General features: G+C 38.3%; 1 long non-coding RNA gene across 2 annotated transcripts; it reads left to right on the top strand.

Moving 5' to 3' along the window:
• Positions 1 to 440: 440 nt before the first annotated feature.
• On the top strand, positions 441 to 14,352 carry LOC117360820. 2 transcript variants are annotated; one of them, XR_004539524.1, is made up of 4 exons: positions 441 to 527; positions 10,491 to 10,676; positions 11,676 to 12,790; positions 12,844 to 14,352. It is a non-coding gene; the product is annotated as an uncharacterized LOC117360820 (long non-coding RNA). The 2 variants fall into 2 exon arrangements; XR_004539525.1 differs by having other exon boundaries at positions 10,491 to 10,612; positions 12,844 to 14,351.
• The last annotated feature ends 328 nt before the right edge of the window (positions 14,353 to 14,680 follow it).

Raw genomic sequence — 14,680 nt, 5'->3', positions numbered from 1 at the left:
TTAATATTTGTAGATCACAATTGAGGTGCCTTAGCAGGAAATGCATATGGAGTTCAGTACTAGAACAGCAAAACTACACCAATTAAGGGTAGGGGTTGCTTTGGCAGAATTATGTACATGTAAGTGACTGAGGCAAGGCCAAGTTTCTGATTGCACCCAAAACTGCCCCATTGTCTACAACCTTCTTTGCTGTGCATGCTTCAAAAAATTTTGATTATAAAGGTATCTGGCACTGCTGGCTGTGGTAGAAATAGAAATAGTGAAATTTAGTTAGTGCCTTCCCCTTCTTTTCCTGTGGTGGTTAGTGTCATGTGACCTGCGCTGAGAGTAAGAGGAGGGATAAGACAGACAGGGAAGGGTTGGGTTTTGGGGTGGTTGTCGAAGGGCAGTGGGAGGAGTATTTGTTTTCTTGCACTTTAAGTAAGAGTGCCTTTCCTCATCTCAGCCTTTTGCGCTGCTCTTCTCTGGACCTCAGGTCTCACCCCTCCAACTCTCATTCCTCAAGATTGGCTACCAAATAGTATGTGGTAAGGTTTTACTCTCTTTCAATGAAAGTCCCAATCATGGGTTACTTAATATATTGTGTATATCTATCTGTGTATAGGTCTGTGACTTCTGTGACTAACAGGTGTTTCTATTCACTTGCCTAATAATTGGCATTTGTTGGTTTTTTACATTATAGTCTAACTTTCCAGAATAGTGTTTATCAGAGGGATATGGGATAGAAAGAGTTAGCTTTGATCCTTTCCTTTCTTTACAGTAGAGAAGCAACACACATAGTATTAATACCAGATTGTATACTTGGTTTCTTTTTATATTGATATAGCATAAGTAGTATGAGATGCCATACATGTGATATAGAGATGCAGTAGTTTTCAGCTATGTGTTATAGATACTAGTGAAATGCGTTCTTAAGAAGGGCCTTCAGGCGGGTCACAGGACACAAGGCAAGCACATAGGTTGATGCATGAAATGAAATGACACAAAACATACATATACTCATGGATACATTTACAGGATCAGGCTCACAAACACAGACACACACATACACCCTCAGTTTGTCTCACAATTAGAAGAGGACACACATGCATGCTTACTGACAGAAATGCACATGTCCTCATTCTCACACAATAAATGATTTCCCCACAAAAGACAAAGAAGAGTAAAAAAAACAACAAAAAAATCTTCTTACTGAAAATAGGCATATAAACTTACAGCTACACTTATAGACCAGAATACACATAACAAAGTCATATACTCAAACTGAAACACCCACAGAATAAACATACAGAAAAACATATATACTGTGTGTGTGTATATATATATATATATATATATATATACATACGTACAGAGTGACATGTAACTCAGACTAAGATGTTTTAAAGCAGCTACATCTGAGTTCCTGCTGGAGTCTGTGAGATTAAAGCCTTGGAAAACCCCTCTTACCTTATCTGCAGATTCAGGGGCTGCGTCAGTGTAGCAAACGTTACTGTGTAACAGTATTTTATTCTATAAGAAGAAGCTGGACACCCTTTAAAAAGCCATGACCTCGGAAAACTAGTCTAGAAATGTATCAAGTTGATCTAAAGTAAAGCTTTCACATTTTATTTTATTGTTTTTATTTATTAACCTTTATATTTGGACACAAGGCAGAGAATGATTTATTATTATTATTCAGTTTTTAAAAAATTTAAAATTATTTCACTGTTGTGAATTTGCGATTGGAAAGTTAGCTGGTTCAGAAAGGGATGATTAGTCAATTATTTGTAACTAATTCCAGGGCTTATGAGGGGCCGCTGAAAAGTTCTCAGCCCAACCAAGAAGAGAATAATGCGGAGCCTTGAAACTTACACACTATTACGCACTTTTTTTGACACTTTTCGTTTCATTTCATATCATTGCAACGACAAGTGTCAAGAAAAGTGTGGAATAACTTGTAAGTTTCATGACTCCACATCATTCTCTTCTTGGTTGGGCTAAAAACTTTTCAGCGGCCCCTCCTATAAATTGACTTTATTTTCAAAAGTAACTAGTGAAAACAATTAATGAGCTAAAAATGTTTATTAAAAAATTAAAAATTAAAATAAATGCTCCAAAGAGATGGCACTGTTTTGTTTTTGACTTTGCCATCTCAAGTATAAATAAAATTCCTCCATGACATGGACTCTGCTATTTTTCGTTCCATTTCCTTTTTCTTTTAACTGTATGGGGAAGGAAATTTTTTTAAGTCTTACAAAACAATGAATTTGCAAATCATCATTATGCTTTTTTGTACCATTAAAACATTAAACATAACTAATAGGAAACAGCCAGCAAACTATAAATGTAGAAAAAAACGGGCCTTTATATATGATGAAATTTGTCTTGTGACTCTCTGCTGATGGTCTATTTTTATTCTGCATTTATGGTTCGCTGGCTATTTCTTATGAGTTATGTTTAATATTTTCGCATTAGCTTTGAATTCGTATGTGGACTAGTATTATATTTCTTGTTTTGAGGCATTTCTTAACATTAAGACATTTTACTGTATTTTCTGCTCGTTCTTTTTTTTGGTGTTTTTTTTTTGCTCTTGTTAAACTAGGACAATGCTGCCACCTGCCAGCAAAAGGCGTAACAACATGAAAGAACTCCATGCTTGACACGTGTGTGTGTGTGTATATATGTGTATATATATATATATATATATATATATATATATATATGACACATGGCAGACTTAGATGTTTGTGAGCATTAGTTTCTTTCAAGGCTTGAATGTTAATAAATCATTCATGCATCTTGCATAAACTGCCATCATTTAATCATCTTCTTGAATCAAACCTCCTGTATTCGTTTTGCAGTCAGGATTTGGGATGGTTAAAGTGATCAGGCAGTACTATTTCTGAACATGCTAGGTGACTTATTTACAAGGTAAATACTGTAGTAAATGTGAATTTGTAGAAGAGATGATGGTCCAAGGTGCACAGGAGAAGAGGGAAAAAAAAGAAGACTGGTAGTGTGAACAAAAATACACATTTAAGAACATAAGACTAGCCATACTGAATCAGATCTGTGGTCCATCTAGTCCAGTATCCTGTTTCCACCAATGGTCAATCCAGGTCACAAACACCTGGCAGAAACCTTTACTTACGCCCTGGTTGTGCTGACCCAAGAGGGTCATGTCCATGCTAATATGAGTGATAGGGGGAATCTTAAGTTGAAGGAAGCACAGCCTGCGCTTCAGCAATGTGCCTATATCAGGGCTAAATGCTGGTTTTAAAAACAAAATACTTCCTGTATAAGTTACAGATGCATTTCAAAATCAGACAAACACATTTTTAGAAGTAAGGTCTACAACACAGCACAAACATCTAAGAAAAGTCATTGAGGATTTTTTTAAAAGAAGGCAAATGATTTATGAATTTTTGTGAATGATGTACAATAGTCAGTAGCTACTACTAAAGCCTTGATAACTGGTATTACTCCTCCCAAGTTTCAGACTTACGGTATGTTAATTCAGTCCTTTTTTGTACATGTTTGGCACAGAAACTCGGGCTGGTCTATTTTGAAAGCAGTTTTATATTATTTTTTCTAGTTATTGTCAGTTTAAATTTATATGTATTTCATTTCTTTTTTTTTTTTCTCTTTCATTATTTGACTAACTGAATATCTATATATTCATTTTTAATCATGTTCCCCCTCTCATCTTAATTGTCATTTTGAAGCAAATAAAAGCTTTAGGGAGAAATTCATCAATGGGCACTACAGCGTTAGTGTGTGCTAAATGCTAAAGCTGCCCATAGGAATACAATGGGCGACTTTAGCATTTAGCACATGCTGATCATTAGCATATGCTAAAGTGATTATCACGCAGTAACATGGTTAGCACCCGTTAATGAATTTCCCCCTTAACTGAGCATTTTTTCCTTTTTCAAACAATTGTGAAATTTTATACATGTAGGTATAGATAGATATTTGCTGGTATAGATTTGTAAGCATTGTTTTATACTTCTGCAGGAACATGGTGGTGTTGATCTTCAAAAGGTTCTAGCTGCGTAACTAGGATATTTGGAAAAGCTTCTAAAAAATAGTTATATAATAATTCAAAGTCTATACTCACTAACAATGGCTCAGAGCAGTATTATATCAAAAATATCAGCATTTATATTCACTACTATATAATGTAATAAATCATCAATAAAAAAAACAATGATATATTGTGTTAATGATGTAATCAGTTTAAATAGTGCAGGCACCACAGCAAAAGACACTAAAGGAACCATTATGGCACACCAAATTGTTGATCACACACTTGAACGACCAATACAAATGTCAGCAATATGCAGATTTGGAAATGTTTCCTTGCAGATCCACATAATATAGCTTCTTTAAAAGCAGGTATTCCCAGAAATATGTCTGAAGCACAGGACAATCTTAGTTGACTATAATATTCAATTCTAGCTGGCTAAGTTTAACTATCTATGAAGTGTACACGCCAACAGAACTGGGATGAATAATTCTTTATTCTGTAAGTGTTTCAGTTTAAGGCCTGCCTCAGGGGTCTTTTTAATTGTCTGTCATATGATTTCTTTATCAAAAATAATTGTCCCAGTATCAAATTAGACTGTTTTACATGGCTGGCATTCAACACTACAAAGAAAAATGGGGAGACCCAATGATCCACAGTGAAAACAATCCACCGATGAAAACAAAAACAAAAACTGTGGATACAGATGTTCTGGAGATAATTTATTAAACACTGGCATATAAAACCATGAAAATTCAATTTAAAAAGTACAATGATAAAAAATACTATGATAAAAATCCAATCGGACCCTACACGGTCTGTGTTTCGGCAAACACGCCTTTCTCAATAGTTTGCAAACTCACATATAAAGAATTGGACTGAAAACAGTCTATTGTCTTTAAACATGTATGCAAAGAACACCGCAGACAAGCTGAAGTAGCAAAAAAAATGCTAAGGGACTGTTTTCAGTCCAATTCCTCAGGGGATTTTGCAAACCATTGGACCCCTGAGGAAGGTGTGTTCACCGAAACACGGACCGTGTAGGGTCTGGTTGGATTTTTATCACAGTATTTTTTATCATTTTACTTTTTTAATTGAATTTTCATGGTTTTATATGTATCCACAGTTTTTGGTTTTGTTTTTATCAGTGGCATTCAACACTAGCTTTCTTCTAAGAAAAAAAAATAGACAAGTGTATTTGAAGGACCAGATTCTGTAAACGGCGTCTAAATCAGCAACTGCCTACAAAAAACAGTGCTGGCCACATGCCAATCACACTTGGGTGCCATTTAAAGAACCACAACTAATAACGCCTACCAGAAAACTTAGGGGGCTCATAATCGAAACAGAAATACATCTAAAATCCCACCCAAATCAGCACTTGGATGGCCTTAAAGACAGGTCGTCCAAGTGCCAATAATCGAAACGGGTTTCAGACGTATCTAAAAACAGCTTAGGCCTTCTCAGTGATGCTTTATGCCCAGAACTAAAAGGGGCATTTTAAGAGGAGTGGTGAGGGTGGGATTTGGTTGGGACGTGGGCTGACCTAGACTTAGTCATACTGCAAGTATAACCACCAAAAGTTTAACAAGACTGCCTAGACGGAACTTATACTTAGTGACTTAGGTGATCTAAAAACAGGTTTAAATGCCCAGAAGGTATCCAAAGTGACCAGATAACCACTGCAGACACAAAGTACAGACCCCCACACACTCCTCCAGTGATCACTGACCCCCCCCCCCTCCCTCCCACTGCCATACAAATCAGAATAAAAACGTACATACCAGCCTCCAGAACATCAGCACCTGGCATAGGAAAGCCTAGTAGAGCTGCACAGCGGTGGCTTAAGTAGTCTGGGGGGTGAGCTACTAAACCATAGAGAGGCCCATAAGCCACTCTAACCACTGCATTCATGGTGAAACATATGCACCCACCAAAACCCTATTGTACTGCCCTGTAGGTGGCACCTGCAACCATAAGGGCTATAGGAGTGGTAGACAGCTGGGTATAGTAGATTTGGGGGGGGGCTCACCATGACCTATAAGGGAGTTGTGGTGAGATGTTTATGTGGCACCCTTTTTGTGAAGTTTGCAGCAGTGCCTTGTACGGTGCCCTACTACTCTGTTGCCATGTCTGGGTGTCCCCCTCCCACATCCAAAAGGTTTTGTTCTAGGCGTTTTTGACTTGGACAAATTTTTGGATGAGAATGGGGTATAAAGATAGAAGACTTAGTGGTCTGGATGATCAAATGGCTGGATGTACAAGTAGATGATTCTCCCCAAAAAATATTTTGGATGTATTTTTCGAGAGTGGACTTTGGACATGTCCAACTTTGGGTGACTAGCGACTCAAGCCCAAAACAGACTTAGATGTAATTTTTAATTATGCCCCTCCACGCATCTGCAATGTAGGCCAGGGTTTTACTGGCTACATTGCAGATGCCTATATTCTTTTGTGAATTGCATCTAAGCTAAGGGGTAAAACTATGGAATGCCCTTGTTGGCCAAATTCGGAAATGCAGTGACAGGAGTTCATTTAGAAAACTATTAAAAACACAATTATTTGTTGATGCAGTTTTCTGAGTATTGATTGTTGTTAGAATTAATGCTGTCTGTTTCTACTTGTCCTGATTTGTTTTAACATTTTATGTATGTAACCATTTTGTAAACCGTTTTGATATAAAATGGTATAGAAATTTTTAAAATAAATAAATAAGCTCATCTCCGCCCCTAATCATGCCTTCTTTGACCTTCTTGTAGATGCACTTACGATGCCTACTTTATAAAAATGAGTTTTTAATGACAATGTCAATTTCCATGCCAATTAAAGCCAATTAAAGCAATTAAGTTAGGCGGTGGTTGGGCACCTACCACTGTCTAACTTACAGTGCCATTTACAGAATCAGGCTCAAAATGTCCAAAGTAGATTTTCACATATACCTGCTTTTAGTGCAGCCAACTAGATATATAGATTATACATTTAGGAGCTGAATATTGCCGCTTGCATATATAAATTCTGTAACTGGTGCTACTCTTGGAATACCCAAAACCCATCACTTTTTAATCACACAATTCTGAGTGCATAGAGGGTAATTTTTATATTAGGTCACCTAGGTTTGCAGGATGAGTGCCTATTTTGGGCTTACTGTATTGTATTAAGGCACATTAAGATACAGGCTACCAAAGCATGCCTGGAGATAGAGAAGAGTTGGAGAGTAATTATGGACGTCTTATTATGCACATGTATAAAGGTCTAAATGTGGGTGGAAAGCCTTGGACCAGCATCTGCCAGATGCAACTATGTACAGGAGCTTTCAGGGAGACATTTATAAATAAGTTAAATAGCACCGATCCCAGTACAGACCCCTGCGGCACTCCACTGTTTACTCTCCTCCATTGAGAATGACCATTTAACCTTATCCTCTGTTTTCTATCCGATAACCAATTCCTAATCCACAACTGAACTTTGCCTCCTATCCCATGACTTTTTAATTTTCTCAAGAGCCTCTCATGAGGAACTTTGTCAAAATCTTTTTGAAAATCTAGATACACTATATCAACCGGCTCACCTTTATGAGATTGTTCTAGGAGCCATGACTGAGGCTGAAGGTTTGCCTAGGACAGGGCTGCCCAAGTCCGAGATCTACTGGCCGGCCACGTTTTCAGGATATCCACAATGAATATGCATGAGAGAGATTTCCCTGCACTGCCTTCTTGGTATGCAAATCTCTCTCATGCATGTTCATTGTGGATATCCTGAAAACCTGGCCTGCCAGTAGATCTCTAAGACCGGACTTGGGCAGCCCTGTCCTAGGCAAACCTTCAGCCTCAATCATGATCACCCCAGCACCACACGTCCCAAAACAATCGCATAAAAACACAGAATTGGACATCATACTTTTAAATATTAAACTAAATTTCATATATATGTACACAATGGGGAAAATTCAATAAATGGCTCCCATAGTTAGGCACTGTGATGATCCACATTAAGCTAATATTCTGTAAAGGCCGCTAGGGGCAATTCTTTAAACAGTGCCTAACTTAAGATTGATATGTGCAATGCCCTCCATTCCTCAGCACATTTGTTTTGTAGTATAAATGCTGATGTCTGATGGCAGTTAGGTGCACAAAAGCGGCTATTCTATAACATCACACCTAATTTCAGTGACCACCCCTGACCTACCAAATCCCCCTTTGAGTTGCATGCTATGAAATTTAGACATGCATATTATAGAGTAGGGCTTAGTGCAGATCCATATGTAATTTCTAATTATTGTGCTTGTTAATACCAATAATCAATTCTTCTCACCTAATTAGCCAATTCATTTATGCATAGATCTGTGATCCGTGCCCAAAATTGTGCACCCACATTTGTGTGATGTATACAGAATCTCATGGAATAGAGAATTTTGGTTGTTCTCTCTGATCTGTTCATGAGCAACACTTGGTCTTTTCCCATCCTATCCATGCCCACTTGGAATCCATTTGAAAATCAGGTTTCTCTTTGTTGCTCCTTTATGACTGAATACCCTTCCAGTCTCCTTTAAGGAAAGAATTATCCTCAAAAAAATTTAAAGTTCTGCTAGACTCGCCTGTTTACATTAGCTTTTGATCACTTATGTCTAGAAACATCTTTGAAGCAGTTTAAGGTGAATTTGAAAACTCGTCTATTTTCCTTAGTAATTTAATCTATATTAGTTTGTGTTTAGGGGGGGGGGCATTATTTGGGGTTTTTGTATGTATTTGTATTCTAGGTATGTCTGAGCTTTACTTTTTAATTATGAAGTTCATTTCAAATTCTGACATAAGAACTTAAGATTTGCCGCTACTGGATCAGACCATTGGTCCATCGTGCCCAGCAGTCCGCTCACACAGCAGCCCTTAGGTCAAAGACCAGTGCCCTATTTGAGTCTAGCCTTACCTGCGTATGTTCTATATCCAACCTTTTCTTGAATCCCTGAAGGGTGCTTTCCCCTATAACAGGCTCTGGAAGAGCGTTCCAGATTTCTACCACTCTCTGGGTGAAGAAGAACTTCTCTATGTTTGTACAGAATCTATTCTCTTTTAAATTTAGCGAGTGCCCTCTCGTTCTCTTCACCTTGGAGAAGGTGAACAATCTCTCTTTCTCTACTAAGTCATTTCCCTTCAATATCTTGACATATTTTAATTTTATTATTGTATACCATGATTTAGCAATTTATCAAACTTTTAATAAAGATAAAGATAATGTGATAAAGTAGTCTGCTTTGGTCTCCGTGAAATAGACTGCCTGAAAAATTTATTGGTTACTTGAATACTATTTCTGTCTGATACTGTTCTGCTCTTTAATGGATTACTTTTATCTTTTATTTATATGTTATACCTGTAATTTTTTATTTTGAAACCTCTCTGATCTGTCTTTCAGGATGCTAGGATTGATTTATAAAAGGGATGGTTAACAAGACTAAGAATGTTATAATGCCCCTGTATCGCTCCATGGTGCAACCTCATCTGGAGTATTGCATTCAATTCTGGTCTCCTTATCTCAAGAAAGATATAGTGGCGCTAGAAAAGGTTCAAAGAAGAGCGGCCAAGATGATAAAGGGGATAGAATTCCTCTCATATGAGAAAAGACAAAACGGTCAGGGCTCTTCAGTTTGGAAAAGAGATGGCTGAGGGGAGATATGATTAAAGTCTACAAAATCCTGAGTGGAGTAGAACGGGTACAAGTGGATCAATTTTTCACTCCGTCAAAAATTACAAAGACTAGGGGACACTCAATGAAGTTACAGGGAAATACTTTTAAAATCAATAAGAGGAAATTTTTTTTTCACTCAGAGAATAGTTAAGCTCTGGAATGCATTGCCAGAGGTTGTGAAAAGAACGGATAGCATAGCTGTTTTTAAGAAAAGTTTGGACAAGTTCCTGGAGGAAAAGTCCATAGTCTGTTATTGAGAAAGACATGGGGAAAGCCACTGCTTGCCCTGAATCCTTAGCATGGAATATGGCTACTCCTTGGGTTTTGGCCAGGTATTAGTGACCTGGATTGGCCACCGTAAGAACAGAATACTGGGCTTGATGGACCATTGGTCTGACCCAGTAAGGCTATTCTTATGTTCTTAAAGGCAGTATAGCAAGCTTTTAATAATAATAAACAAACATAAATTGTTTTTTATCTTGCTCAAAAATTATCTATGAAGGTATCTTCAGCACATTTTATTCTGCATCATGCTTTCTGAATATTAGCTCCCTTTTTAGTGTACTACAATTTGTTTTGAACTTCTGCCCACTCACAATAAAAATTTGTATCATTGAGGGAAAAATATGATGCTGTAATTTATACAGAAGTCTACAAACTGATCATTGCTCCCTCATTCCCGTGGCAATCATTTTTGATGGCATGAAATTATAGACTCTATTAAATAGATTTAATTCTAGTTGGTAATTTGATTAGTGATAAGAACCACACTGACTGAATAAATGGATGTTTTGTTTTGCAGATTTAATAGCTCAACAACCTCATTGCTCTTTACAAATTGTCTGGAAGCTGCTATTTTGGAAAGATTATATCATCAGTGAAAGACACAGTATTGGATGTTCCTTTGTACCTGATCAGAAAAAGGTGCTCTGTTTGGAATGTTTGTTTTTAAAATATTAGAAGCTGAAAATCAAAGATGTAGAAGCAGGTATGGAGCTAGGGTTGATAGCATCACCCTGCAACTTTTAATCAGCACCCACCCACTCCCTCCCCTAGGCCTGCCACCCCCACTATCCTACCTGCCCCCAAGCAAAGTTAGTATGGCTCAGGAGAGTCAGGACCTTCTTCCACAGGTCTGAATTTCAGCGATGCTGTGTCCTGCTTCCTCGGACAACTCTGGCAAATACAAAACTGTGTTGTGCCATCCAATATGATCTTTGCATTCTGTAGCTGTGCAAATGCAGAATACAATTGCTCATTGGCTGGATTTACTAAAGTGTGCTACAGTGCTAACGTATGCTAACACCTTTAATGCATGTGCTTAGTAAATGGGACTTAACAGTAAATAATGCATGTCAATATATGTTAGTATAACTAATTAATCTCCAATCGTGAAAGTGGGAATAAAGAATATAAATAAATATGTAACTCCACTTTAATAGCTGATGGGATTAACCCAGCAACAGCTTAAATTGTGAATGACATATGAAAGTCCGGAAGCCCTGAAGAAACGGCAGTGATCTGTGAAACGTTGGCTATGCAAGGGACGCCATATAAGTCTGTAGCAACATTTAGCATTGCTGTTTAAGTCTCAATTCTCTCTCTAGAACTTTAGTGGTAAAGAGTGAAGCCCAACGGAAGTTTTTTCAGCCAATGATGTGGGTGGAGGCGGTTTGAGCTTTAGCTCTACCAGATAGACCTGAGGCTTTTTCTTCCGTGGGATAGAACCCATCAGCTATTAAAGTGGAGTTACATATTAATTTATATTGTCAATATATGTTAGTACACATTAACATGATGGACCTTTTTGGTAAATCTGTGCAGGTGTGTAGTTGTACTAAGCAGCTGCTTTTGCAGCAGAATACTTCTGTAAATGTATATCACTGTGTTATATCATTCCAGCTTCTGCTCTCTTCTGGTGTACATCCATAGTTTCCACATCATTCCCTGGTGGCAATACCTGTCTTTTTTTTTTTAAACCAACCAGGTCTCAGTCACTCAGGGAAGATGGCGGGTCTGTGGCATGTGATACAAGATACGAGCAAAAAAACTCTGTCCTTGTTTCTTGGAAAATTGCATGACAAACATGGATCGAAGATGATTGACGAGACATACAGTGGAGTCATCCATAAAGTAGAAAGCACTACTAAACCATTCCATTCAGTGTAGTGTTTCCTACTTTATGGATGAGTGTACTGTGGGCATCTGAGAGGATTGTGCAGAACAGCCGGATCCATGGCAACAGCAGCAGGAGGAGAATGGACGACCACAAAAAGCATAACAAATCAAAGGCGTTGGGATTACCCTTGAAACAAAAGGCTTTATGATTTGGGAGGATGCACTTTCTGGTGTAAAATCACTAGCTCTAGCAGTAGATAAGAACATAGAAATTGCCGCTGCTGGGTATGTCCAGTGGTCCATCGTGCCCATCAGTCCATTCACACGGTAGCCTTTAGGTCAAAGACCAGTGCCCTGATCACATCGTGTAGGAATTGAGAGAGAGGTGGTAACAAAATTCATTGGGATTTACCATTCCTTTAATTGGAAATTTCCATATGAGCAAATGTCTTAGAAACATATACCAGATTTGGTTTTTAACATTTAATTGATCATTGCCATTATCCTTCAGATTCTATATATGGCGCTTTCATTTGTGTGCACAAATTTAGTCATGTGGCCAATTGGTACGTGCAACTTAAACGTGAGCCAATCAGCGATGATAATTGGGCAATTACAAGCTATTATTGGCATTAATTGGCAATAATTAGAATTTACATGTGCATCTAGTATTTTATAAAGAGGTGTGCATAAATTCTAGTGTGTGGATCTGAAAAGGGAGAGTGGCCATGGGAGGGTCATCGGCGGAGAAGGGGCATCTCTATAACTTATGTACTTCGTTATAGCATTAGAGGAATCAATGTCTGATTTATGTGCATGGATTAACCCCAGCTTCTCACTGGTGTAAATGGTCACGCCTAAGTGTACTCATGGCTCCTGGCATTAAATGTTATTCTATAAACTGCACCTAACTGTAATCACAGTTCATAGAATAGCGCTAAGTGCTATTTTTTTTGTAGGTGCCACTTATAGAATTTTTTGTAGGTGCCATTTTGTAGGTGCCACTTACAGAATTTTTTGTAGGTGCCATTTTGTAGGTGCCACTTACAGAATTTCCCCCATGTGTATGTTTACATGTGTATATTGCATATACATGTAACTAGCAATTTCAGAAAGCCACTGTTTGCACAGGGAGATCTACATCATGCCATGAGTGGGTGGAGCTAAAAACAGCATGCTGTTTAAGAAAATGTTAAATGAACTCTTGATGTGACTGAACTGTTGCACTTTGCCTGGAAAAAGCATGAGGATTTGATTCTTCTTTGTTTTTACATTTTAAGACTGTTTAACCGTCTACAAAATTATGTCCTCATTGGCCCTGATTCTATAATAAGCACCTACCGGTAGGTGCCCAGATCGGGGCACCTACGGAGTTAGATGCCTAACTTAATTTTTTTTTTAAATGGTTAATTAGCACTGATTGACAGCACGATTGAAAACCAATTTATAAAAAGATTTAAAAATTTTTACGTTTCGGTAGGCGCCTAACTTGGTAGGTGCGATGTAGACGTCTACACCAAGGCGCCTACCAGTGCCTAACCACACCTACCTGAAAAGAAGGTGTGGTTAGGGGAAGAATTTGGGCATGAATTGAGTTAGGCACCAATATTTTAGGCCAAGAAAACCCAGCGTCTAACATTTTGATGTCTATTGGTGCCTAACTTGATTTAGGCACGTCCAAGCATTATTTTACAAATGGCACCTAACTTTGAAAGACATGTGGTAGGTGCCATTTTCCTAGGTGCCATTTTATAGAATCTGACCTACTGTTTATCACACCTGTGAAAATATTTTTAACATATGAATAAAACGTACTCTTCCTCTGAATAGATTTGTTTATTTTCCCTTTATTACCTTCCATTTCCCTCTACTGGTAAGATTCTTCTTCTGTGTGCTGTTGAGAGAGGCTGTGAATACTTCTGAAATGGAAGTTGCAGTTTGGTGTCAGGTTGAGTCGAGAACAGTAGCATCTCTAGATAGAAATATTTGGGGTAGCACTGGGGGAGGGGGCAAATTATGTAAAGGCAGGTAAAAGCAACATTTTCACACACCATACCCTCTTTTTCCCCCTACTTTTAAATTAGCCTTATTATTGATAGTGTCATTCAAAAAAATCTTCAGCAGGGGAGTGAAATTTGGATTCTCAAGAAGATTGGTCAGAATCTCTACATAAACTTTTATGCTACAGGTCTTTATCACAAACTTCATATTCCTCAACAATGGAGCTACCCCCCCTCACAACTCACTATAAAAAAACATTCTAAGCCTGATTGTCACCCTATGGATAGCACATACTCCTTCCACTGTCAGACACTTTGGGGAAAATTCTATAAATGGTGCCTAGCCAAATTCCACACACAATCCTAAATTTTAATTGAAAATGCCATTAAAAATCAATTTAAAAAACATTAATTTAACTTTAATTGAAGTTGCATGCGAAATTCAGCATAGCACCTACCTAAGTCTGGGTGCAAACCGGTGTCTAACCATGCCTACCTCAAACGTGGGCATGGTTAGGGGGTGGAGAATAGGTATGGTATGACTTAGGCATCATTAGGCGCTGGTAAATTAGGCCAGGAAGAACCCTAATTGGCTCAGACACCTCAGACCCCTCCAGTGGATGGGACCTGAGGCATCTGAGCCAATCAGGGCCTTAGACCCCCTTCTTGTACATCACATGATGCACCAGGGAGGGGCCTAAGGCCCAGTGTTTTTGTGGGAGGAGTAGGAGATATTTTTAGTACCTCCTGCTCCCAACTTCCAGGTACGGGGGCATGGGGGCTGTGGGAGGGGGAGGGGAGGGGGCGTCTGGTGGCAGAAGGGAATATGCATCTCTCGCTGTTTTTTTCATGGAGGTAGCGGGTGGGCACCTTC

The sequence above is a fragment of the Geotrypetes seraphini genome, chromosome 5 (assembly GCF_902459505.1).
Source record: "Geotrypetes seraphini chromosome 5, aGeoSer1.1, whole genome shotgun sequence".
NCBI classification, from domain to species: Eukaryota; Metazoa; Chordata; class Amphibia; order Gymnophiona; family Dermophiidae; genus Geotrypetes; species Geotrypetes seraphini.
The sequence above is the reverse complement of the archived record's forward strand: the minus strand, read 5'-3'. Positions and strand labels throughout refer to the sequence as shown.